This window comes from Neopelma chrysocephalum, unplaced genomic scaffold (assembly GCF_003984885.1).
Source record: "Neopelma chrysocephalum unplaced genomic scaffold, ASM398488v2 Primary Assembly neopelma1_24, whole genome shotgun sequence".
In the NCBI taxonomy this organism is placed as follows: Eukaryota; Metazoa; Chordata; class Aves; order Passeriformes; family Pipridae; genus Neopelma; species Neopelma chrysocephalum.
In genome coordinates, this window is record NW_020897693.1 from 47,011,919 (window position 1) to 47,039,519 (window position 27,601).

The 27,601-nt window shown below is 38.9% G+C and overlaps 1 protein-coding gene across 5 annotated transcripts in view; it reads left to right on the forward strand.

The window, feature by feature from the left end:
* Window positions 1-27,601, forward strand: part of TRAF3 (TNF receptor associated factor 3) — a 71,199-nt gene that overhangs the window by 664 nt on the left and 42,934 nt on the right. For 2 of the 5 annotated variants that reach the window (XM_027674007.1, XM_027674011.1), the window contains exons 2-3: window positions 109-253; window positions 875-930. The gene's annotated coding sequence lies outside the window, so the exon portion shown is untranslated. Of the gene's footprint in view, window positions 1-108; window positions 254-874; window positions 931-14,570; window positions 14,681-27,601 lie in introns of those variants that run through there. The other 3 variants (XM_027674008.1, XM_027674009.1, XM_027674010.1) reach the window with 3 other exon arrangements.

A 27,601-nucleotide genomic window follows, 5' to 3' on the forward strand; every position in this document is an offset into this window, starting at 1 on the left:
GCCTGCCCGCGCTCGGGCGCTCCGGGCAGGGGGCCGGGGCCGGGCGGGCGGCGGGGGCCGGGGGCGCTCCGGCGGGGGCGCGGCGCTGACCGAGGCATCTGCTGCCAGGCAGGGGCCGAGCGCGCTGCACCCGCAGTCCGTGCCGGGACCTCGGCGGCGCCTGGTGCCCGGGGATAGATCAGATCAGCCTGCGGCGGGGCGGCGCGGACTCCTCTCCTGCCCGAACGCACTCGCACTCCAGGGCTTTCTGCAGGTGCCCCTTTTCACTTACTTTTTCCTGCCTCCCCCTTTCCCTTCCCCGCGCCTCTCGCTCTTTGCCGCGCTCCCCGCGGTGAGTGTGCCTGTGCGGGGAGGGGAGGGCAGGGAGGCGAGGCCGGAGCGGGGAGCCGAGAGCCGCGGCGGCGCTTGCGGCGTTTGATGTGTCGTTTGAATGCAGAAGGCTCGCTCGCTCCTGGCTCCCTCCATATGCAGTGCTGGGGGCGGGCCGACGGCCTTTAAAGGGGCACTGCCGGCAGCGCCGCGCCTGGCGCGGAGCGCGGTGCCGGCTGCGCCCCCCCGGCTGCCGCTGCGGCGGAGCCCCCGCCGCTGCCCAGCCATGGGGCCGCGCCCGCCCCGCCGCCGGAGCTGCCCCTCATCGCCGCGGGAGGAGTTGTATTTTCACCGAGCCCGCCTGCCCGCACCGGCGCTGCGCTATGCCCGCCTGCCTGCCTTGTCTGCCGTGAGCGGAAAGGAAAAAAGTGTTTTGTTTTCACGCCATTCATTTCGTGCGCTGATTCGCGACGCCGCGTTTTAGCGCGTTGAATGAATCGCCGTGTTGTAGGTCAGGGAAAAATAACGAATGTTTAAAAGTTTATACTGAGTCATTCCTCTGCAGATGAACCTATGACTGACTCATAATCTGAGAACTGCAGTGGCTTGTAAAATAGGAAGGTAAGGCATTTACGTCTTGATTTATTTGTATCTTTGAGTGCCTGAGATCTGATTTGTCTGCAGAAAACAAGAGAAACTCAATATTAAGAGGCATAATCTTATGTTCTGCCGATCAGAGCTTGCGTGTGACGTGACGGACTGTATGTGCTCCTCTGCATGGATCTTTACCACGCATTAGGGCATCTTTCATCTTTTTCTGTTTCTGTAGTAGTAAAATGTGGGAAGTTCCAATGATACAATTTGAAATATGCTGTCTCCTTGTGTCCGAGACTTCTCTGGCTTGTTGAGATCTAACTGAGCCTTGTGTATTGTAATTTGTGCGGTTTTTTATTTCTTCAGTAGAAGTGTGTGGTTTTCCTTTCAGGTTTGTCCCATAGGGTGCACGTACCATCACTGAGCACTAATCTGAACTTGCACTCATAGACCAAAAAGGAGCTTTATTGAACGATGTGAAGGTGTACTTCAGTGTTTAGCTTAGAGAAATGAAATAGTAGAATTTGAAATTGTAAAAATCTGTATTTGAAATAGCTGTTGACTTGCCTAGAAGCCTAGATTTAAAGGCTACACTGATGGTTGGTTAGAACTAAAGAATTTATAGCATATACCGCATCTGGTCCTTTAAAATGAACCATTGGCTCATACCGCGTATGGATTAATGTAGATCTAAGTGTTATTTATGGTAATTAGAGAGAGGGCTCTTCATTTAAGATGAGAAATACTTCAACCTTTGGACAGAATCAGAATTTTTTATGTCTGAACTGGGAAACCCCTTGTAAAGCTTGGTAACGGAAACACTGATGTATCGTGAGCTTGGGCATTGCAAGCAGGCGGCACTACGGGTTATAAAAGTTGTGTTGTTCCAGCACGAGAATGGTAGGTGTTTTACTGAAATATGACTTGATGAGAAGCTTCTAATAATAGCTGGACCTAGAAAATAGAATCGTAAAGTTCATTCAGTAGCAATGCAAATTAATTCTAATCAAAAGAGGGTGCTAAATGACTCAGTCTTTAAGCTTTCCCGAAGTCTTTCTGTGTTTAAGTTTGATGGTACCAATTTTGAGAAGCCGTTCTTGTATGGATTCAGAGAATTTGATCATCGTGTAACAATATTTACTGTTGATACCTTCGAAAACTCTAAGATGGCAATAGTTAGCATCAGTGACAAAAGATTCTTTAGAAAGTCTTACCAGTCCATGCTAATACGGTTTGTCTTTTAAATGATTTTAAGATCTTGTTGTATTGTAGAACTTTACACTGTTCTTGTCCATAATGAAGACTTAGAAGAGGAATGTGGGTTCTTTTTTTAGTACCTAAGTCCAGCTGTTCTATTAGTAGATATGGCAATGCTGAAAATACAAAAAGCCAAAAATCTTAATTTTTAACTTGTGTTGTTAAACCACTGGAATATAAATACAGTGATAAGTAGCTGATCATAGTTCTTTTGCAGATGAAAAGGCAATTTAAAAATAAAGTAGACTTAAATCTACTCCATTATCCTAAACTGGCTTTGTATGAATAGCTTCGTAAGAATAAAACATTTTGATTTCTCGTATCTTAGATGATATAGTAACTGGATTTCTTTAGGTTCTTTTATTGTAATAATGATTCTTAGTTGAAGGTGCTGCATCTTATGATGTCTGAAGACTGCTCATTACACATTGGTTTCAGGTATCTGTGCACTTATGCACAGTTGCTTTACAGAATTGCCAAGGCTTAAGTTTGGTTTGATTTGGTTTTGTTTGTTTGTTTTTTAAGCTTTGGGTACTTCATGAGTCTGATGCTTGTATTTGAAACCTCCTGGCATTTTTAGTGTATGGCTCAGGAATATCAGAAGTGATGGGAGAGATTGGAGGTTTCAAGATGTGATATGGGGAAAAGAAGCCAAGTGAGGAAGAGTTGTGTGTTTTTGTGCAGCAGAATAAAGGTGTGATTGTAGCACAAGAGAGAGTGTTGTAGTTAAACTAAGTTTTATCTTATACTTTTTACCCTATGGTGATGTAGAAACTTCAGTAGTGAGGGGCTGGCAGAGAGAATATAATGGGTCTCCCAGCTGTGCCTGCTAGAAACCCATGCTCTCATATATGGGTAGTTTAAAGTCAGTATATTTAGTTTTGACAAATCACAAACATTTCATTTTCTTCTATGCCGTTTTTCTTTCTTTGGTAGAAAGGACTAGAGAATTGGGACGAACAGGGAGTCAACTTACAGTGCAGGATCATTAGGTTCCTGCAATATAGGAAGAGGTGCTCTCTTGTAATGGCAAAGAAAAGGAAATAAAGACAAAAAAGCCCTTAGAAAATCTGTAAAGAAAGTATATAGTGGAAACATCTTAGAACCTAGAGAGAAAATAAGGCAAAAGGTTATTTGGTATTGGAGAAGTGTATGTGTGTGTGTGTGAGAGAGAGAGAGAGAGAGAGAGAGCTTTGTATAGTCTTTGAGGGAGTGTTTGTTTTCTTCCTGGAGATCTCTTCTTCTGGATCACTGACAGCAAAATATTGTTGCCACTGTGACTTCAATTGCTACTGACTGTTGGCTTTGTAACTAGGTTAACAGGGCGAGTGTCTCTAAAATTACATACAACAACTGTAGGTCACTAATCCTCTCCACCCGCCAAAAAATGTTAAGCCTTTGATTTCCATGCTGTTGTTCTTCCCTGCTGCTTTACTGTGCACGTATAAAATGTGTTTTTAGTAGAATTTCAAGTTCTGCTGTTCGTCTAGTCAAGGCATCATGGGAAGCAAAGTTTCAACATGTTAGTGTGTGCAGAAGTTCAGTTTTAGACGTGTGTGATGACTTCCATCCCTGCCTCACTCCTTGTACTGAAAACTGGGGTGTTGTGTACTGTGATGTCAAGATTGAATTTTTGCAAATTGCAGGCATTAGAACCTCAGTGGGCATAGCTGTTGGAATGCTTTAAGTTGGAATGTTTTGTTGTTCCAGTATATATAGTTGATTTATAAATGTTGATTTATGAGATAATGTTTCCTCCATACATCAGAGAAATCTATGTAGATTATTTACAATGATAAAAGTTGCTAATGGTTCTGTAGTATAATTTAAATGCTCTGAAATGAATATATCCTTTCACCTACAATATATATAGCAAATGCCTCAGTCAAAAATATTAGTGAAAGAAGTCATGAATCTTCCATTTTACGTGCTTTATTGATGACTGTATGGAAGCTCATAATTAGAAAAGTTTAACATTTAGGGTAATACTGAAATTTGTGGTTTCTGCATTAATATGAAAACCATCTTTCTGTAACTAAAATATGTGCACTTAAGCTCAAAATGCCATAAATCTTTACAGCTTTCTTGGGTGTCTAGCAAAAAGAGTTATTTGGATTTGGTCTGTCTTGAAAAGCATGTTGCAGATGCTACTGTAAGATAAGAAGTGCCTTCCTGGTTGCCACTTTGTTCCTGCAAGCTTGGACATCTATCAAGAAAGAGGAGATGGTCCATTGCAAATACCAGTGTAAAATCTAGGAGACCTGGAGTTTGGATTTTGGTTTTTTCCCATTCCTGTAGATGTGTGTACTACAAGTCATTCAGTTAGGTCAAAAACAATAAGGGTCTTCGATGTTACAGTGCTGAGAGATGTGACAGCATGTCTGAGTCCCAGGAGCAGAAGGGGGATTCCAGTCCAAGTTTCCTGCTTCCCTGAGCAGTATTCTCATCATCAAGCCACAGGCCAGTTAGGAGTAGTGTCACTTCCTTCTCTTGAAACTTTTTGCCATGCCAGGAAAAATCAAAACTCGGTGTGCCTAAGAAATGGAGCAAGAGGAAGCATGATGTCTCAGTCAAGTGATTAGGACTTTTTTTAGGATTACCAGGATGAGTAAAGACTAGGAATCTGCTGATGCTTCATCGACTGTTTTGTTTATTGTTTTCTGGTGCATTCAAACTCGATGTTGAGGTGCTTCCTGAGGTGATCAGCCTTGTGAAGATGTTTTCTTAAGCATGGAAGATGCTCTGGGAAAGAAAAGGTACTTGGGTGTCACTCAGGTTAGGTGGTAGCTGACCAGGAGTTCTGAAAATAACTTTGATGCAGCTAGTGGCTTATTTGTGTCTGGCTTCTTGCTCCATATACAGACAATTTTCCTGGTCTGTAATAACATGGGAATAGTGGTACTTTCCTATGATCTGAGGACATAAAAATGATGAGGTGCTGAGACCCAGCAGGGCAGTACAAGTGTAATCTGTTGATAAATGGAGTGAATTACAAGTGGCTGTGTAGAGGCATCCAGTCCTGCCTCCTCTGCAGTGCTGTGCCATCCCAGCATCATGGGAAGGAAGCAGCACTTGTTTCACTCTTCCACTGATACCCACAACAAATATGCAGTGCTACATGAAGCTGAGTGTACGTGACAGAATTTGTCAGTGTTTGCTGTTCTGGTGTTTGCAGTTGTTCTTGACTTTCTCCTTTGGATGTTCTAGAGAAGTAACATTTTTTTCTTATTCTGTGGAACCAGCTTACATGATAATTGTGCCTAAAATAACTTTGTAACAGCAAAGCCCAGCTCATAAACCAGATTTTGGCATGTGAATGGATTTAGTTTTGTAAGCTCATCCATGTACATGAGAGAGGGAGATAATTAGAACAATTATTAGAAGTTTTTATAATGAAGATCTTGCGTAATGTACCAGTTTGACTGTGCCCTCTCTGTCTTTCCACAGAGAGGAACCTTCTGAGGTTAGGTTGGTTTGAGTGTTGTGCCTTGTAAATTAATGACTCGCAGATGTAAGTCTTGATTTTTTTCCTAGGAAGTATAACTTTATAATTTTCATTTAACTTGTTCTTGATTTAATCTCCTTTAAACCATCCCAAGTGACTCTTCTTTCTGCATTTTATTCTCTTCAGTTACTAATGGAATGCTTTTGTCCGTGCTGTGCTTCTCTTCCAAGTTGTTTGGCCGAACAGTAGAAATGCTCTTAATTTCTCAAGCTGGTTCTTCTGATTCTTAGAAGTGGCTTAGTTTGACCTGCTTTCAGTCAGATCTCTTGGAATTTTAGGGCTGTTAAGGGATGACTTTCATTCTGAGGTGGTTTCATCCTTGCACTTGGGCAAAGTAACTGCATTTGCCCTTTTACTTCCATTTATATCATCTTTTTTTCCCCTCTTGAAATACCTGTTTCCACGATTGTACTTACTTTTGCACTTCTGGGTAATAGTTTTTATCTGCAAATCTACTTTTCTTTGACCTCTCTGTAGCTACCTGCTTCTTTGATTCCTTCCCTACCCCATCTCCCACTCCAGGTGAATTACCAGGGTCTTCTCTTCCAGGTCGCCAAGGATGCATTACAGTGTACCCTGCTATTATCTGAACTACATATGTCTTTATATCTACGCTTGCTCTCATTCCATCCTTTGTACTGTGTTCCTTTCTGTTCATCAAGTACAACATCCTTAAGAGAGGAGGATTGTGCTTTTGCCTAGGAATGTTTCTGTTGTTATGACTGTTGGGGTTGAACTTGATTAGGATACCAGTTTTACATTCAATACGCACCAAAGATAAAGTGCCTGTGGTTGTAAAATGACATATTCTCAAAATGCTACCATTTGGCTGTCAGTTTGAGTAGAAGGAAGCTGGATACCTAAATAAATGAAGACCTCTGAGTTGCATGTGTGCATCTCTAGCAGTTTTGGAACCCTTTGATGCAGTAGTATTTTCATTGCCTTCTAAAATTCAGCGTTTTAGGGGAGGGGGAATAAAGGGTTTGTGCCTACTGTGTTTGAAGCTAATAACATGCAGTATCACTTGAAGTCAGCAATATCCTCTCTGTTTTCTGTCAGGAGTTGAATCATGTTTCTATCTACAGAACCTGAGCATGCTATATTTCATATTAGCAAATATGTCTCACTACTCACCAGTGGTGTCAATATGTGATGGGAATGCCAATGGATCCTGCACTGTAGTTCAGCTAGTAGATACTGCTGTTGTGCTGCTCATACTGCTTGGTGGGTGGTTTTTGTAGCTGTGTTACAGCAAGGTATTTTGACACTCTTTCTTGGGCATGGACAGAATAATGCTCTTGCAATCTCTAGGAAGATAAAACAAGTTTATTGTTATTTGTGTATTGAATTTCATCAGCTATTTTTTGCTAACTGGGACCATAAATTTCCCCTATTCCTCTTTCCTTTTTGCAAATTCCTGCAAACTTCACTTTCATTTTGAAAAGATTATTTAGGCATGCAACTTTCAGTATTTTGTCCAGTAAGATTTTGAGGGAATTTTGGGGGATTTACTCTGTTGGTAGTTTGTGTGGTTTGGCTAGTGGTTTTGTTTGTTTGGTTGGGTTTTTTTGGGTTGTTTGTTTTGGTTTGGTTTTGTGTGTGCTTTTATTTGCTTTTTAAAGAAAGATTTAGGACAAGCAAGTAAATAGCTACCCTTTCCATTCTGTATATTTTTTCTGAGGAGACACTCTCAAAATAAATGAGGAAGAGGCTTGGAATTGTCCTGTTTGTGTAAAAACTGTCCGTGTATTAGTTGACTGTTCTGAGATGAGCTGGGGCAGATAGACTTTGAAAGTCCTCTGAGATATACATAAAAAGGCAGTTATTCTAGAACAAGTGTCCATATGCTAAATTAATTGGAAAAGTTCAAAGTAGTTGAACCCTTGCTTACAATGTTGTGATTTATGTAACAAACAAGGAGAACAAAAGGCAGTGAGGAAAAAACCCGACTCCTTATGGATCCAGTTTATACATAAGTTCTGTCAGGTCTCTTTACAGGAGATAAATGGTGGAAGTTGACAACAGTTATCATGCTACACACTTTATTGATGCCTACAATAAATTTCTCCCTGTGTCCCATATTATATTTTGTAGCAGAATTGCAAGCTGAAGATGTCTGGAGATGCTTAACTTCATCTTAAGCAGATGTAGGTAATGACTTCTATTGCTACAGTTAATGTCGAGGTTTGTCAATGTTCTGTTCACTTCAGAGGTACTGACATCTCTGTTTTGCTTTCATAGGGCAAGTTGAGACATGCCTAAAGTAGCTGTATTTTTCAGCTGGCACTGCTGCTTAAGTGTTGGGTTTTTTTAAAATAAAGTCTTCCTAAAATCTTATCTCCTGGTTAAACAAATGTCTTGTTGTACTTAATAAATTTGTATAGGAAGTTAATGTGTGTGTGTGGGGGGAAAGGACTGTAACTGTCTGTGGAGAAATGGTTTGGCTTCTCTTGGAACTAATCAGATTTTATAGAGTATTAAATAGGCCATGTGCTAAAGTATCAGTTGTTAACACCTCCAAACTAAAATGTTTGTCATGTTAAAGAAGGGGAAATATTGGTGAGCTCTCCATTAGGTGGTGCTGCTGGGATTGAAATATTTATGTACCTAATGGAAGCAGGCTTCTGCCTAGAACTACTTCCATGTCTGTGTTTTGTTTTTTGTAAGGACTTGTCTTTATTAAAATACTTTCCAAAGTAAAATACTTTCCAAAGTATTTGCAAAGCAAGATGCTTGCTAAAACGTTGGTGTTTTTTCAGTTTGAAATGAATAGATACTGAAAAGACAGACTGTCTTCATGGGAAGGAGGTATGGAAGAAATCAATCTCATGCTTTTTGTATGGGTGATTAGAATTTACGAGCTGCCTCTGTTGTAGCTCTCATCTTTTTAAGTGTTGACTCTGATATGTTCATGCCCTGCTGCCATGTAGTTGGGGATACTATAGCATTGAAGAAATTCAGTGACAAGAAATACTTGATTTAAAAATCCAGAAATCAATTAGACTGACCATTACAGCAGAAACACCCTTATGAATCTTTTATTTGAGTTCCTATATGCTTTTTGACCCCAACCACTAGCATTTCTTTTTAAAGAGCTGTGTTTTCACTTAAACACATAATGGTGGTATTTCTCTGCCCGAGCCCTGACTAATTTATGATTTTAGAAAAACTTAAGGGAACAAAGATGGTGCCTGCACACAAAGGCACTGAGTACCATCTTAAATAGTGATGGTCATCCCCGATGGTCTGAAGTTGATGCTTGAAAAGTGTGTGATCTTCATATGGCCAAACTCTTTATCTGCCAGTTCTACACATGACTGGGATATTTTAGGGCATCTAAAGTTGTACTAAACCCCTGCAATTAGACACCTGACTCTCTCTGCAACAGTTAGAGTTGAGATACATATTAAATTAAAAAGAAGTGCATTAGCGAGTGAATTTAAGTACTCTTTGCTGTTAGGATTCCTTCAAAGATAGAAGGATGAGGTTGCTGAGGTCTTTGAATTCTCCCGCACCACCATGTATCAAAAAAAGTATCAAAAAAAATCCCAAACCCTAATTTTTTTAGAAATGGTGTTGGCTAAGAACAATAGTCACACTGGGTTCTCTCTACACTGGGTAGAAGTATTTTTATGTGATTTACAGAATCAAGGCAATTGTGACCAGCTAGCAAAAAAAGTTTAGTAGCATTAAATAGCACTGAGCAAGAAATGCAAGAAATGCATTTTTTTCTTAAGAAACTGAGACTAATTTTTTTTTTCTTTTGAAGATGATGTAGCTTAGCAAGAATCCATTTCTTGGAGTTAGAAAGCTTAAATAATTTCACATCCAGCAGTGGGAAACCTAACCTAACAGACTTGACCTGAGTTTAACAGCTTTTGAAGGGGTGTGGGACAGCCAGTGGATGTCACATGTAACTTTCTGTTTTCAAAGAAAGAAATTGAGAGGCTTGCAAAAAAATCTTTGACTTTCTAACCTTGGCCAAGGTTAAAATGTGTGATTGTCAGATGCTGTTAGTTCCTCAAAATATAGCAGATTGAAGTAATGGGCAGGGCAATGATTCTCCTTGGTCTTTTGGAATGGCTCAAATGGGGAAACTTATCAGTTACGTGATAACTGGAGAAATGGACAAGCTGTTGTGTGAGAGAATTTGGCCATTAGTGTTTTATCAGTTTGCTAATAATAACTTACAGCTTGCTAATAATAACCCTCAAAGGGGCAGTTAAAAGATAGTGGCTGTGATGTCATCCAGCCATACGACTTCATATCAAATATGAACTTGTCATTCCTTGGTTACGTGATTGGCTTCTTGAGTGAGGCCAAAGCCAAAGGTGGGAATGAATTGGGCAGAAAGTTGTGCTTGGTCACCTTGAATAGAAAGCCTTGATTCTAACATCGCGTTAGGATGGTGTATAGACAGAAGGGTGATAGTATTCTACACTCCATTAATAGATCTTTAAATACTAACAAAACCTAGCCTTGCTTCTTCCCTCCTACCTTGACTTTCAACTCATTAGGAGATTACCTCTGTGTTTACAGGCTAAACTTGGCAATTAACAGAATTTGTTGTTGCATTTTGCTGTGCTTAGATTCCAGATGGAGGAATAACTGTTGTTCCTACAGCCAAAATGGCATCAATAACATGTCCCAAAGGCATGTTGATCAGTGAGGGCGTAGTAAGGACAGTCAGGGAAGAAGTGACAACGTATTGTAGTGTATTAAGGTTGTGTCTGTTTATTTTCAGGTGAAGAAGGTAATGAGGGGAGGCCTAGGGAGTGATAAGAGCAGTACTGTGATACTCCCACCCAAAAGTGATTGGGGTGGTGAAATATATTTCTGTTTTTAAAAAAAGTAGTAAATAAACAAATGATCAAACATGAGATTTGGCATAAATGATGGATTTTATTTGCAGAGGTATCTTTGGTGAAAGATTTGTGGGACATGCACTTCTGTGTAAGAATTGATTGACATACAGGAAAGCTCTTGATAATAAATATGGATGCCTGTCTTGAGTTATTAAATGAAATGCTTGAACCTGATATTAAGACTAGATGTGATGTGTCAGTCTCAATGCTGTTACCAGCAGTGAAGTGAATCTCCCTCACTCTTAGAGTAGACCCAGAGCTGCAGAGTGCTGGAACTCACTTTGTACCTTGGGTAGAGTTTAAGTCACCACTGAATACAAGTTTTATATTGTATGATGTTGTGAAGTGAACTGTAAAAACCAAGGAGTCATGATTTTGGATTTTTTTTTTTTTGTTACTACCACAAGCATAGTAAACTCCAAGGAAGAGATGGGGAGGCCAAATAAAGATGTACCAATATCTTAATGCTGCAATTACTCACCAGGGCTCAAGCATCAGAGCCTAGTGCCAAGTATTACAGACAATAAGTAAAATAGAAAGAAGAGCTTTTATTGAGTGTTTTAATAACATTTCTATCTGGCCTTATTCCCCGTTAGGGCTCCCTGAGTCTGTACGATACACTCTGTAAACTGAAGTTGTCTCTCTCTGTTCTTCTGGTCTCTACTTTTTTAGAAACGTTTTTAAGAAAGCTTTAATATTTGCATACAAGTGACTTCTGAGATGCCATTTCCCTACCACAACCCTACATGTCCAGATGTTCACTGCAAGAATAAAGAGGCCAGTGTATAATGGCTGAAAATTAGTACAGAAGAGTTCAGCTCCCATTGTCCTAAGCTTGTGTAGAGTATTAACCTGTTTTCACTAACTAGAATGAGACTGGGGTCATTGTTTCTGCAGGTACTTAGTTTGGACATCAGTCCTCTTTGACAGTATTTCAGCTTTGCTCTGACTGTGGTAGAACTAGTTAGACACTCCAAACTAACTAACTTTGTAAAAGCAGGAGGATGAGAATTGATATTATGCTGATGACTTTTCAGCATTGTGTTTACTGATAAAACTGATCCACTGCCAGTATGGAATGAGGGAGAAATGCATAGGGGAAATAGATGTTGGTATGTTACACATTTTAAATCAGTAACCAACTGCCTGCAATTTGCCCGATTGTAATTGTTTCTGGTGGTTGTCTAAACACAGAAGGCTTCAGGGTTGTCTCCAGTCTGTGCTCTGACTTGTGGATAGTTAGACTGAAGGTATAGAGTCTGGGAAGCCAATATGTGATACAGGGGGCTTTATCTTCTTATGCCTGCAGGCAGAGCACTGTAGAAGGACACAAGTCTCCTTTCTAGAAATAGGTGTCTTTCAGGTGTGTAGTGGTGTTCTGCCTGCTTTCATCCTCTCCTTTTTCTCATTCACCAAGGGCTGGACTATAGAGTGGAACACAGCTGTTTGTTGCTGCTGCTGCAAGGATTTATTTTTCTGATCTGTCCTTTGCCTCTGGTCTAGGTTTTTCATTAGTATTTTATTTCTTGTTTTGATTGGTTTTTTGTTTTGTTTTTAATTTACATTGTGAGTTTTGTGTTTTGGATTACTGTACTGAGATTCCTCCCTGAAGCACATGGAGATAGTGTTAGGCAAGACCTGCTGAGGCCTCTTTGCTGTTATGTTCCTATCTGAATCAAGTCAATGGGTTTTATGGTGTGACCTTAGCTTACAATAGTACTTCAAGGGTTCTGAGCTCTGTAGGGCTATCTTGCAAAGTAGCAGATTAAGCTTGCTCCAGCATGATTTCCACATGCCTGACACTCTAGGAAGAGCTGTGCTTCCTCTGGAGATATGAAGTCTAGCAATTGCCTTAGGTGGAAAACCTAAGGCAGACCACAAAGCCAGTATTCTTCTGCCTGTGGTTTTTTTGATAAGGCATACAGGGAGTGCAGCCTGCTAGTTCATGGAGGGTGAGAGCTGATACCACATGTGTGGATAAAGATGGTGAAGTCCATGTAAGTACAGTGCTGTGAGGATTGACCAGAAGAGTCTAGTTGCAGGTGAGGGGAAGTGTTTAGCTATCCCGGGGAACTTAGAGCTGTGCTACTGTTTGCTTTCCCTGTGAACTGATGGACACCTTGGGAACTATCCTGAGGACCCAAGAGGTTGCTTTGTTGGTTACAACTTTTTACTTGAGCAGTGCAGCCATATTGCTTGTCTTGGTCTGTGAGCTCCAGGGGGAGAATTTAGGCCTTCAGAAGAATGAGTGTATCGGCAGATAACAAAAAGAAACATGCTTTTTATTTTCTGGTTTGTGTGTACTTTTTCTTTCTCCATAATTACAGGTTGGTTCTGTTGTGCAGTAGAGGCAGCTCCTAAAACTAGGTTTCAGTTTAAAAAGAAGTATATAGTTGTTTGAGTCTGAAGACCATTCACATTCATTCTTCTGTTGCCATCAACATGACTTTTTCTGGCAAATACGTAGAAAAAATTGTCTATGAGAAGAGAAGTGAGGTGGGATGTCTTGATGTACTGTGGGGAGATGAGAATGTTTCAGTAGGACAGAATGGTTTATAAAGGATTTACATCCCCAAAAGTAGGATAAAAAAGTAAGGGCCACAGAAACGGTTGTTCATATATTGCATTGTGAAGCCCCAGCACCAAGGGTTGGCAAAAGAAGAACTTAACCTTCTGCACTTGAGCTTCTAATGATATGTGCCCCCCAAATACTTTGTGGCCTGCTAGGAAAGTTGCATTGCACTGTCATGGTAACAGAATTATACTTCTCCAGTACTAAAACGAATGTGGTCTCTGCATTTTTGAGACTTTACATAGTAGGCTTTAGTTTATGATCAGCTATGTAATTTAAAGTCTCTTAAAACTCTAATTCTAATAATTGTGCATTTGTGATCCATGACATTCATTCAAAATATTTATTCAACTTCCAACTTTCAGAAAGTTGTATAATGAAAATACTTACTCTTAAGTAGCATTAAAAGTATTTTAAAATCAGCAACTAAAACATAATCTGCATTTTTAAATTGATCATTTTTAGCAGAAAAAGAGGAATAATATGACCTGTGAGATGTTTTGAATCTACTCTTTGATTTTTAAATATAACCCTTAAGCTGTTATCACCCCTCTGAATACTGAGCGAAGATTCCTTCATTGAAACTACTTTACTTTGTTTGAGTGAAGTGGATTTCATACTGTAGTTGTATTGCAGCATATTTTCATTGCTAGAAGAAGCAAAGAACACCTTTCAATTCATTACTGACTGACTGTAGGGATTCTTGGCTCTCCTGTTAGCTTTTAAAAGTAAGATGAAAATGGAAGACATAAGATGGTATCGTGCTTTCTTGTAAATCCGTTCCGACTGTTTCACTAGTCCTAATTTTCTACAAGAATAAAACTGGTTGTTTAAACTACTTCAGTTCTTAGTGTCACAGTTCAGAAATGGCAGCGATGTGCTGGCCAAAATTTTATGTTGGGTAATATGTTTTAATACCATTTGATGGTAGTCTAAAAACCCCCTCTGCTTTCAGTGTTCACATTTCCATTTTTTAATATCGGAATGTAAATCTTTCCTGTGCTGAATAGGTTGAAGTACAGTAGCCAGTAAATTTAGACCTGTGTTGTGAAATGGAGCGTGCATCTCAGATAGTTTCTTTTCTTGGTTTTGGTTTAGGTTGACAGAAGTATCTTTACATCTGCAGTTTCTGGAAATTTAAGAACACTGTGAACCTCTGGCCAATAAAAATTTTCCCATTATGTAAAACATTCTTGTAGATTAGCTTGACTCCCTAAGTGGTGATACTGGTGACTTCCTCTATGAGGTAAAGAGACTTCTGCAATTTTCTAGTGAACTAGTAAGTCTCAGTGCAGCTTTTTGATTTGCAATAGTTTGTTATGGTTTGGTGCAACCTTAACCGACTATTTCTCTTTTCTGCCTTCAGGCTTTTGAGAATTGTTTTTGTATATTAATAGGAGATGCTTGAAACCGACTTGACTTGTTTGTTTCCCAGCAGGAAAGCCTGAGTGCTTAGGCTTTAACTGAATCAAGACCAGCTCTCAGCAGTGGGAAACAATATATTAATCTATTGGAAGCACAGACTGCAGTCTTGTGTGTCACTGGGGTTTGTGTTGTGAATTTTTTTCATGTAAACAGGTAGGTAGGAACAATTCTTCTGCTGTATATATTTTTAATATGTACATTTAGAAACCTCATGACAGTTGTGTGAGTTGGGTTTTTTTGTTGGGTTTTTCTTTTTTTTTTTTTTTGATAGTATCATTGCATGAAACTGTAAAGTACCTTGTTCTCCTCTGTGTTTTGACATCTTTTAAGTTGATGGCATTAATTTTACAAATCATCTTCAGTGCCTGGACTTATTTTACTTATGAGTGGGGGTGATACCTCAAAAGTCAAAACAAGTTTCATTCTCATTTCTGTAAGTAAACCCTCTTTTAGCCTTGTTCTTTCTTATTCTGTGTCCTCCACACAATCAGAATGGACTATTTAGCAAGCTCTTCTTCATTCTCTGCCTGATGGACTTAAGTTGCATGATAGTGTATGGAGGCTTGTTTTTTATAAATATTTCATTTGTTTCATAAGTTGTATTTGCAAGGAAGGTAAGCAAATTATTATCTCCATTTCACAAAAAAAAAAAATCTTTCCTTCAGGTGTTTGATTTCAAATAGACTAAAAATATGATTTGAACTCATAGGTGGTAGCCAGCTTCCTCAGTCAGCCAAGCCTAATTTGGAAAACTACATTATACCTTAGTTGCAAGAGGAAAAAACATCTCGAATCTTCTAAACAGTACATTAAATATGCTTGGGGTTGTGCTTTCCTTCCTTGTTCCACTCTGCTTTTACTGGAGTTTGAAAGGAAATGATGCCTCTACAAAAAAAAGTTAGTCCTGTCTGCCTTCAGTTTAAGCTTTAAATTAGGAACGGATAAAAGAAGTGAAACGTGCTCCTTTCAACTTCTTGACATGAACATAGGAAATTCATCAATCCTTCAGGTGAGTGATGGCGGTTGTGTCTTTGGAGAGTAGCAGCAGGTGATTCTCTGGGTTTGCTCTGTGGCCTGTTCCTCAGAACAGGTGCAGCTTTATAAAGCTGGAAGGTAGAGAGGCTCTTTAAAAATTTTGTGTGGAAATGGACAAAAATAAGCTTTTTACTATGCTAATACTAGACAATGTGTTAAGCACTGTGACTAAGAACTTCTTGTCAGTAATAAATTATGTGAATCAGTGATGCTGTTTATATACAGAAGTTCATGTTCTTGTCACAATAAGTTCTTTTTGTAGGTTCACGTAACAGTATGACAAGTCCTTTCTAGGTTGTGATTTAGATGTAGCATCTGAAGAGTGCAGGAAGAGGAAATAGCCTGCTGGAATGACTGGATACTCTCTTGGCCTTTTCTCTTTCTTTCTCACCTTCCCAACTCTGGACCGTGAACCATTTGTGAAGCAGATTTAATATCTTTGTGCAAGATTTTTTTCCTTGGCCGTGTCATCTAACTTACTGCTGGGTGTTTGGTGTTTTTTTCCTAAGAAATGCAGTGTGCACACCAGTTCCTGGTGTGTGAATGCCAGCCAGAAAGCAACTAGGCTGTCTTCAAATCGTTCTCACTGTCCCAAAGCAAGATAGGTTAGATGCTAGTCTTAGACTAACTGCAGAAACCACAAAATAATTAATGATCTTATTTTATCATTTAAGTTTGGTTTTTAGGGGAAGGGGATGTTTTTGGTCCTCCTTCTTCCCAACTTTACCAAGAGTTTAATTTAAATAATTATGCTTGTGTGTTCCTTATTTCTAGTTATTTTTTCACTTTTGGCAGTTCCCAGCTTAAGACTGGAGTCCTATTGTACAAGGTAATACATGTACAAGTATGTGAAGAGATGGGAACTTGGTAGGTGTCCAGGTAAGATCAGAGAAAGCGGATCTGTTCCTTGCCGAGGGAGAACAGAAATACACAGAAGTGCTCTAAGTCATGCAGAAAGTCTGATAGCTTTTCTGATGTTTTTTTTTCTGTTTCAAAGCCAACAGGTCTTTTCCCTTTTTCAAATTCATGATCATATTTTTAAAATATGGTACGTGATGTGGTCTGCAAACCAGGGAGGATATTTGAAGCTACATATGACCTTTAGTGATAAATTATTTTCAATAGAGGCAAGTTTAAAATAAAACTAATTAAAACTTTGTTTGAGAGCCTAAACTGAGTATATATTGTCCATTACAGGAATTTCAGTGTTAGCTAAGCCGTGTTAGAAGAAAAACTGTAAAACTGCTGTTTTAGTGCATGGGAACTAAGGAGCCCCTGTGAAGAATAAGCAAAGGACTTGTGCACAGCAGTGAGAAATTAATCTTCCTCCCATCTGTTGAAGGGGGAGTGGCTAGTAGTTATGTTCATTGTGTCTTTGAGTCTGCACCTATGTTGCCCATTATGTTGGCCTTTTAAAGGAAAGGTAAACCTTGTGAAAACAAGGCACTTAAACCAGCCAGCCTTTGCAATGCTTTGGGTCAAACCCCCAAAGGAGGCATCTACCTCTAAATTATCTCATTTCCTTTCTGCTTATCCCCATATACCATGCTCTGATTGCTGGCTACTGCCCCTCTCCTGGGGGCTGCAGCAGAAGGTGAGGAGGTGCTGAAGAGCTGCTGGAGGTTTCTGAGCTTTCCATGTCGTTGTCAGCGTGTTTTCAGTCCTGCCTAATGTTCCTGTGAGGCCAAACTAGAGAAGACTGGGCAGGATCCTCCCCAAAGGAGGACCTGGATCTCCAGGAATAATAGATTGCTAATGGTAGGCAGCTGGGCTGCGATGAGCTGAAAGATCTGGCCTTGAGCCTGGCTCTGCAGGATGCAGAGGGAAGGAGGGGTGGAAAGCAGTGATGAGCCTATTATTTCAAATGAGCCAACAACTGGCTGATTGACACTGAGGGCTCATTGTTACTCCCTTTGCTCTTAAACGCAGCTGTGGAGAATGAAGAAGTTGGGGGGCAGGATGGGAGGAATAAAAAAAAGCTAACTCAAAATATAAATTAGACTCTTAGTATCCAGAGAGGCAATGGGCATTAATAAAAAAAAAAAATCTGTCTGAATACAAGAAAAACTTTTGACTGGGGATGCTCAAACACTGCAACAGGCTGCCCAGAGTGGTAGTAGAGTCACTCTCTGTGCAAGTGCTCAAAACCCAATGGGTTGCTGTGCTGGGCAGCTGCCTCTGTCTGACCCTGCCTGAGCAGAGGGGGTTGGACTGGATGGCCTCCAGATATCCCTTCCAACCACTGCCCTTCTGTGAAAGCTTCTTTAATATTTGGATATATTCTTTAGCTGCTGTTGTGGAACACTTGGGAAATAATTACAAATGCCCCTGCTGGGCACTTGTCTCACAAATGCTGCTGCCATGTAATCACGGCAGTTTTAATTGTATGAGAAAAGCATCCAAGTGCTAAGTAGTTAATTGACTAAACTCCTTGATTTAGGCAGCAAAAGCAAAAAAGAATCCACCAACATCACCCCTGCTCCCTGAACCTAGAAAATCCCCAGACACCCTAAACCTTAAAAGACTTTTTTAAAAATTCCTTGAAAGGTTATGAGAATAAAAGGTAGCTTTAATGTAACTTACAAGAAACAAAATTATTTATTATCTTCCACCAATTCCTTGTAGTTTTACCTACTATCCCCAAATTATCCTATGAATAATGAAGTAAAAAATAGTCAGGAACATGAGAGGAGGAACAGCAGAGAGAATGCAAAGAGATCCCACCAAACTCTGCGGTTTCTTCCTTTCAGTCCACGACTAGGAAGACACAAGATGATTTGAGTGAACTTTCCCGTAGCTGTGTTTCTTTCCTAGGCTCTTTCAGCCCTCCCCGTTTGCACTTTACACAGCCCTCAGAAAGACTGCAGTGCAGTGGTTGGCAAGAAGGGAATTACTAGGAGGGAAAATCAAGCTATAGTGGCTCCTCTTACAGTGTGGTGTTGCTGAGATCTGCATTTTTGGAGGAGGTAATGAAAGGCTGCCTTTGGGTTTCCAGTTCGTAAATCTGAATGCTTGCAAAAAAGGATGTGGATAAGATTTCATTAAATGTCCCTAGAGTGTGCATGGCATGCTGGACAATCACTAAGCTCATTGAGGCAGTGGTTTGGTTTTTTTTCTGGATACAAAACACCTGCAGTTTCAACCTAATACTTTTGTTTTTAATCCTCTGTGCTCAGAGAGTGGAGAATAAGGTAAGGTGCTTCTTGTTGCCTAACATATAAAGGATAATGGAAGTAATTTCTGCATGTTATAGCATGCAACAATAACTGTGTTTGTTGGAATGTAAAAATTTTGATTACCTTTTTTATTGCTTGTAACTCGTTGAAATTCTTTGTAATAAATTCCCTGAATTATCTAGTATATTAAAGTTAAGAAACAGTTATTTGTACTTCATATGTATTAAAAGATTTTTTTATTTTTGTTTTTAGTCGGTTTTCATTCTGGTTATCCAATATAATAAGGAATTATTTTCAAGAACAATGTTCCGGGAATGTTCCTCTTTTTATGTTAATCTTAAGAGCTAAAAAGCTGATCCTTTCTCTGCCTTATCAATATCTTTGGATTTTTTTAATGCCAGAATTTTAAGGGTATACCACTTTCATATTGCTGCTGTTCAGCTGTGGAGTGCACTTGTTCAGGAAGAATGAAACTTTGGAGGCATCTGAATTTTCTGTGATTTGGAAGAGGTTGTTGGTGTGTTGGGAGGGAAAGGAGAGGCTGAAAGTGCAAAACTCCCTGTGCTAAATTCAGATTTATAGCTAAGAATACAAATGAATAATGACCAGAGTCGCAGACATGATTGGTGTCTGAACTTGGGATGGGAGCTTACGAGTTTTAGAACTTCAGTGTCTTGCTGATGTACTATATAAATGTTTAGTACAGAAATTCGTACTTCATTCGTGATATCTGTAGGAATTCTGGGCTGATTTGTAATTTATATACTATTCTGGTGGGGAAAGTGTGGTACAGTTCCAGATCTCCTTTTTGTATGAGTAAGTGCTTATTCCTGTAGTTTTCGATAAATCTCACTGCTGGGCTATTTTTTCCCAGCTACTGTGTTTCTGGAAAGAGCCAGACTGGGCTTTCCTTGGCCAGCATTTCTCTTGCCAGAATCTGTAACCAGTCATTAGCATGTTACTTAATATAATTAAGGAAAATAGCATGGCTGCTACTTTTAGTAGCAGTAGCCTTTCCTTTCCATCTCCTGAGGACCAAAAGTGAATTGTAGCACGTGGCTAAGATAAAAAAAAAATCAGAGAGCCACAAAAAATGACTCATTTATAGATGTGGAAGTTTGTGGCATTTCTCCTGACTAGATAAATGTTATCTTGGTCTCATGTTACAAAGTTCTCATGCTTTAGCTGTGGCAAGGGGAATGAAAGCCCAGCAGGTTGAGTGGCAGGTAAGCCTCTCTGTGACTGTCTGACCTTCCATAACCAGCTCTGTGTAACTGCTGAGGCTGACCCATCTTCGCAGCATTCCGTGCAGGATGACAGCTGGGAGCATGCTGCCGAGCTGGGCCCTTGGTGCTGGTCTGCTTAGGGTCACCTGGGAACATCACCTCTGCCCTGGCACCACGGAGTAGCTGCTCACATCTGTCAGAGTTCACAGACACTGTGGGACTCTGTGGTAGGTGGATGCAAACTTCGTTGGCAAGAGTTGAGAAACTGAAATTCTTGTAAAATGTGGTTGTAAATTGTAAATGGCCAGGTGAGGTTATTGCTGTGTGGTTACAAAATGTTGGCCTTGATATGTAAATATGAGAGAGACTGTGGGGACTTCGGTGGTGTGGGCATTGTTGTGGTATTTGTTGCATCTGAACTTTACTGTCACATTTAGGAATGCACATTGATAGAGACTGATGAAGATTTGCATTATGCTTTCAGACTATTTTCTTCTTTTTCTCTGTGCTTGTGAAAGTTCCAGGATCAAACAAGCTTTTCCAAACCAAGTTGCTTCCTTCTAATGATCTCTTGGAAAATTGTCATAGGATGGGTTTTTTTAAGAAACACTCTGCAGAACAATTAATTATTTTCCCAGAATTGTGTTAATGTTTTCAAATGGAATTTATCAGACTGTTTCCAAGAAAATGGCACTGCTTTGAAGATTTTATACAGTCTGTAATGATACACAGTGTATCTGGGTGGAAAAGTTTGTGTGTGTGTGTGTGTGAAAGCAGGAAAGAGCTGTGATTTTTTACTTTGTTCATGTCCTTCTTTAATGCAGTTTTTTTTAGTCCTTTATGAACAACAGTGGAAGAGAAGAAAACAATGGTTTAAAACTCATGTTGATAAGTTACATGTAATGTTCTGTGTTATTTATCTTAGGTTATTTTTTAAATTTATCATTAAGAATTAGTTTGATATTTCTTCAGTTTCATTAGAACCACCTTAACAAATGCTTAGAAGCCTGTTGTAGGGTTTTTGAATGAAGGTAATGTAACTCAAACTTTTTCTTTCTTCAGGGCAAAGAAAGAAACCAGGCAGACTGTAGCAAAGCTCCCCTTATTGGCATGAGTAAAGAGAACCCTAACAGAGCACTGAGAAAGCCTATTCTCCTTTCTCCTCAAGCTGCGGATCAAATGAGATTCAAATAAAACGAAGGAAATGTAAGCAATCAGAGAGTCTTCCAAATTCGGGGGAAGGGAGGAGTATTAGTGTGGGAAGAAAAGAGGTATTCAGATTTTGATCAAGAAAGCTGTTGCACAAACTTTGGAAATCAAGAGCTTTTTTTAAGCTAACAATTCCCCTTTTAATGTTATAGTCTCTTCAGTTGTCTGTGAAGGAGAATTGTTATGTGAGAAGGAGCATATAATTTTCAGACTGATACAGAGTTTACCTGTTAGCAGATAGTTAGTGAAGAGGTTAGAAAAAGCAGTAAGAACAAAGGTTGGGCAAGAACTGTCAAGGTTTTCAACCTTTATGGCATTCTGGCAGCAACTGTGATACCGATGAGGTATTTGAATGGAAAATGGTCTTGTAACCTGTTCTTAAGTTGAACCTTTTCTAAAGAGTACATTCTAAGAAAATACATACGTTTTATGGGATTGTGTTACTGCTAGTTTGGACACTCATCTTTAATCTTCTAATGCCAGTAACTTGTGGGTTGCTTGAAACCACTTTCACGTATATGGTGTGTTCTTTGGTGGCACTGCCACTGCTCTGTGTGGCTGTGATACGGTAAAATTCTTGCTTTTGTTTTTAATGTAAGGTTTTTTGGTGGCTGGGAAAAATCTCAGATTTGTCAAGCATGAAAATTCTGATAACATTGGATAATCTTTGAAGAAGATTTATTTGGAATTACAGTTTGATATACTTTCTCTCATACGTTTCTTTTGTCTTCTGTTTGGGTACATGGCTGAACTGGGCTGTACTCAATCAAGATTTCATGAGCTTGCTAGTTAATTGTTAGGAGACAAATTGCTGCTACATCTATTAAGGAGTTTGTGATTATTTTTTGTTAATTTATTTTTTCCTCCTAAAGCATGAACATTTGGATAGAAAAGAACATTTTACCCGAGCGGTCTTTTTAATGCATTTTGAAGTAGGTTCTTAGGACTCAAGCAGAATATTTTTCTACTTACCTGCCATCTCAAAGTTTACTGAAAATCTCCATGTTGCTTTGTTTTTAATTCATCGTCTAGTCATACACATAATATTTCCTCTTTACATCAAAAATGTAATACAACCCTTTATGAGGATGAGCATTTATTTTGATGACCTTGGTCTGAATTTTTGTGTGCAATCCGTTCAGCATTTCACTGCTCCTATGATAAAAGGTAGATGCCAGGAGTATATATTCTAAAAATCTGTGTTGTTAATTTTTGTGTTGTGCATCAAGGTAAAACTTGAATGTGGTAGTGGAGGGCTTGATTGAAACTACTGATCAAAACTCAGCAGATGAGAGAAAAAAAGGGGCAATATAAAGGATAGCATATGAGTACCAAAGTTGTATTAAGAGGTGAACTCTTATGTGCTTATTATATCCAGCTTATATCTGGAAATTGTTTTAAAAAACCTGGATGATGACATATCAATAAAGATTTAAAATTTTCTTGTCCTCTTTCAGCTGAACTTAATATACTGTGGATTTGCCTTAATTACATCTGTTGTTGGCCCTCTGTCTTCTGTAAGCACGCTAATGAAATCCCTTACTTCAGTGAGACACAGAAGCTGTTGGGATTGATAACATATCCTTGTTCCAAAATGGAATAGCCTTCACTTTTACTGATCACAGCCATCGCCAGCACAGCTGTCAGCACATAAGTATAACTCTGGTGCAGTCAATACCCAGGAGAATAAATTACTGAAACTATATGAAGAAAAAAATGCAGTGTGAGTTTACACATACCTAGTTTAATCATTTTTTTCCCCCCTGAATAACTGTCCTGAATAGTGGAAAATTGTTAAAAAAGAACAAAACCAACCAAAACCCAAGTTTTGACACTGTATGAGTAACCTGCAGAACTCACTGATCTGTGATAACAGTAAGAATTTTCTGCTCTTGGCCTCAAAATAATTGCTTGTAAGGCTAGCAGCTGTATAGAGGAAATGGGAATCAGCCTTAACAGATGCTTTGGAGCTACGTTTTTTCCCTTTTTTTTCCTCTTGCCTATCCACTAATGTGTTGTATGTGCTGTATAATGATGGAAAAGAAACCCAGGAACTGGTTTGTGCCTGGCTTCATGGGTCCACATTGCAGCATTTTATATGTTCTGAATTGGATTAAATTTTACACTTTTTGGGGATTTTCTAAAGGCAGCAGTGGAAGAACTTCCAAAACAGCATGAAGCGGGCAGAAGAAAGGATTCTTCAGAGAAGCATTTACAATGTTAAGGTGGTAGTTCTCCTTATAGAGAGAGTGTCTTGACCTCTCTAGCTGTTTGTCTATAATATTATGCCTAGTGTTTTAGGATCCTGAAATTGCTTCATAAGATCATAAAGCATTAGAGGGTTCAGTTTAGTTGGAAAACATAATGAAAAAAATCTCTTACAAAACTAAGAAGGGTGGGCAGGTGATTTCTTCTTATCCAGACTTCTAGGAGGATTTAGAGTGGTGACAAATCTCTCTAGAAGAGTCTAAAAATAATACTTCCTACTGATGTAGAACACTTCAGGCCAGGGATGCTATAAAAGGTAAGCAATGCTTTGCTTATTTTACAGTTTAAGGGGAAATGAAGTGATGAAGTCTTAAAATCGTGTAGCCATTCAGTAGAATTTGGGGGGAAAAGAAATCCAAACCGCTGCTTTAATATTGGAAGCTTCCTTGCCTAGATACAAGTTATTTACAAAAAGTGGGGAATCAGCACTGTCTCCTCTGAAATGTCATTAGCAGTGCAACATCCTATAAGCTCTAATCTTAGAACTTAAGCCCCTTGCTCTAACAGTGAGTGTCCTCTGCATACTTTTAAATCTGGCATTTGCTCCAGTTGGAAATTATTCTTTGCATTCTGTATATCTAGCCTGTGCCTATGTGAATCTTTATAATGCAGGCAGATAGTCTTTATGAGTGTAAATTCTCCAAGGAATCTCTGAGTATTCTCATTTAGTGTCTAGTGTAACACCTGGAGGCTTTCAGGTTTGAATTTTCAAAAATAAAAATGCATGTTTAAATGTTAGATTGCCATTAATACATTGAACAAAATTGCTGTATTCAGTATTTATTTGGTAGAGGTGAACATGATTTCATTAATATTAACTAGAGAAGCCCTCAGGCATTAAGCATGCAAAAAGAATCTTCAGCTAAAAGTGTCAACTTCATATTCCAAATCTGAAGACACAAATCTCTTTAAGCCTTGTGGATAGTGTGGAAAGCACCAGTTTTAACATGTCTCTGAAGCAGAAGCAATACTGTACAGTTCTACCAGAAGTTTCTTGGAAAGGTTGCTATCACTTCTGTTAAACTTTTTTTGGCTGTGTAACAGTGATAAGCACTGGTTTTTGGGTGGTGATGTGAAATTCAGTGAGAAAAATGTACAAGTTACTCTTAAAATCTTCACATTAAGTATATTGTAGAAGGATAACATTGTCAAAGATTTTTGTTAATTCTCTTAAACCAGTGCAAGAGAAACCTTCAAAGGGACCTAGGTTTTTTTTAAACCTTAGTAGTATCCAGTCTGAACCAGTGCTGTAGAGATGGCTTGTTCTCAAGATGTCAGCGGTATCAATTGATCTGAAACCTCCAGATCAGCAGTTGATATAAACCTGCAGGCATCAAATACCAGATTTAAGGTTGGCATAAAAATAATCAAGTAGTTTGTTATCTGGGAAAGTAATCACAAAGAAGAGAGAAACTAAGGGAAACTGGGACAGAAACTAGGAAATTGCAAGGAGATTCCAGGTAAAAGAAGCTTTTAATGAGACCTTACAGCTGGAAAAACGAATACTGTCATACACCAGCAGGCACTTGTGTCTAACATAGACTTGGCTTTCAGTAGCACATTCCAAAAGTCTGTGTTTACTACAAGAAGAAGTAGTACATTGCTGGGAAACATGTTTTGGGAATCTAAGTCTCCCATTTTGAAAAACGCAGCTTCTTCCATTAACACCTCAATAAAGGTGAGAAATGCTTTAGATAGCAGTGAATGTGAAGTTCTGGTTATGAATGCCATGACAAATCTGGATTAAGGGTCTATGACTTTCTCAGCCTTGTTTTTTTTCTCCTGAAAACTCAACTTCAGTAATTCCTTTTTTACTAGAGATGTAGAAATTGAAATGCACTTTAGTATAACTAGAAATACTAGCACAAGTGGTCTAGAGGTTTGGGGATTATTTTAAATTTTTTTTCAGTGGGTTTTTTTTTTCTTCCAGATTCCATTTACAAATTTTTTTCAATTTTTTTTTTAATCTAATAAAAAAATCTTAACAAAATACCCACACCCACACTTTTCCCAAACTCCAAGACACTGGTCATAGAAATAGGATATAAACAATGAAGTATACAGTGCAGACACTGAAATCACTGAAGTTAAGCTTGCTGTCATTTCATGAGATAAATGGACAATGTTTTTGTCTTCCCTCACATTCTAATAAATAATAAAATATAGGCAAATGACAAGAGTTACTCTTAATCTCTTTTTTTGTTTTCCTTCCTGAGTAAGAAGTAATGGCTTCAGACAAAGGTAAAGACATCATGTAGAGTGGTGGAAAATTTCTCTTAAGATTAGTGAGAGGTTGTGCATGAATGAGTGTCTTCCAGGCAGTTCAGTGTTAAATAAAATATTCTGGCGATGTCACTTGCTGTTGTTAATTTCTAGAGTTTGATTAGTATTTAGGGCAGTGTGAAAAAGTATATCTTTCATACCTGTGTTCATAGTATGCTGTAGTCAATGGGATAAAATGGAAGAGCAGGAAATGTTTTATGTGGGTGAGTTAATTTCCATAGAAAACAGGATAGATAGATTTTTTTTTTTTTTTGAGCTTTGGATGTAGGGTTAGAAATCTTACTTTGGTTAGAGTGGAAAGAATTTCATGTGGAAGTGAGATGCTGTGCTCTCAGTTTTCTGGTATGGTCATTTTTAGTTCCACAGTTCTTGGTTTCAGTGTTGAATTCAAAAAGGTCGGAGCCATATTTGAAGTTGCATTCTGTTTCGTTTACCAGCTTCCTCTGAACTCCTCTGTGTTCAGAATTTCCTGGGAGGATTATTTTTGTTAAAGATGAGCTGCATTTTAAAATTAAGTAATATTTTGTGGGGATTCTTGAGAAGGTAGTTTAGCTGTAATTATGCTTAATAAGCCTCTTGAAGTGCTTTGTTTTTTTTTTCTTTTTATTTGTTCCTCTCTGACACCTTCGCCTTCACATACTTTCATCTAATAATTTTAGAAGATGAGGTAAAAAATTTTAAGACAGGTAGTACTTCTGCTGAGATTTCAAGGCTGGATTCATTAAGAGACAGCACAGATGCACTCTGTCAGGAACTGGCAATGCAGAAAGTATTCTTCATGCATTTGGCAGATAGCAGAGTCGATAGACTCTGATTTGAAGAATATGTGTTGCTATTCTGATAGACTTCTGAAATTTTGTTAGATTTGAAGCTGAAGATCTCTGATTAACAAAGTGGAAAAGAGTAGCATGATCGATAGGTCCTGGTTTAAAAAACAAACAAAAAACCAAACCAAACAAACACAACCAACCAAACAAACAAAAACAAACAACAAAAACAAAACAAAAGGTGGAAAATAACTTTAAAAGATAGCAAGGATTTCTTGATTCCTACTTGGTGGTTTCAGAAATAAAGAGACTTTGAGGTCTGAATTTGCTATAATTTATTAAGTGAGTTGTTTCTGATAACCATGCAGCTGATTTTTCTTGAAGGCACACCTTGGGAGGAAAAGGGGACTAGACTGGATCGCTAGAGGATGACACATCTTCTTCTAGGACTGTATGCTTGGGCCGGAATGATTTGGACATGCCATCTGCCTTAACTCTTGTTGATTCTTGTCAGGATTTGTCATGGCTGGTTCAAATTTACTGTTGCCCAGTCATAGCAGTCAGAAGTGGGAAACAGTGAGCAACTTATCTTTTGGGTGGCTGTGATTTGACACTGCCACTTGTAACATGTGAACCAGGGACTTCTATGCCATGCAATAAAAGCAAAGGAAGCATTAGGCTTGCTATAAAACAAGAAGTGGAGGAAATCTGGACAGATGGAAATAGCTTTCCATAAAAACAGACTATTCAGAATGCGAATATAAGCTGTTTCTTTCCTATTTTTCTTTCCTATTTTTCCTCTTCAAAGCATATATAAACCCATTTTGTAAGAGGAAACTACCTTTAATTTCAAATATTATGATTTTCATGGTGTTTCCAAGAATATTTTATCTAGATATTTTTCTTCTGTGCTACATAGAACTTTTCCTTTGTAAACAAAGCCAGAAGTTTAAAAAAAAGAAAAACAACTCGTGGTGTTTATCCACTTCCTCCACATAGGACTATCATATATATCTCAGTCATGGACATCCCCTGAACAGCAGAGGAAGAGATTAAATTACACTTTTTTTCTGCGATCATCTCATCATCTTTTGATCTTTCGTATCTACT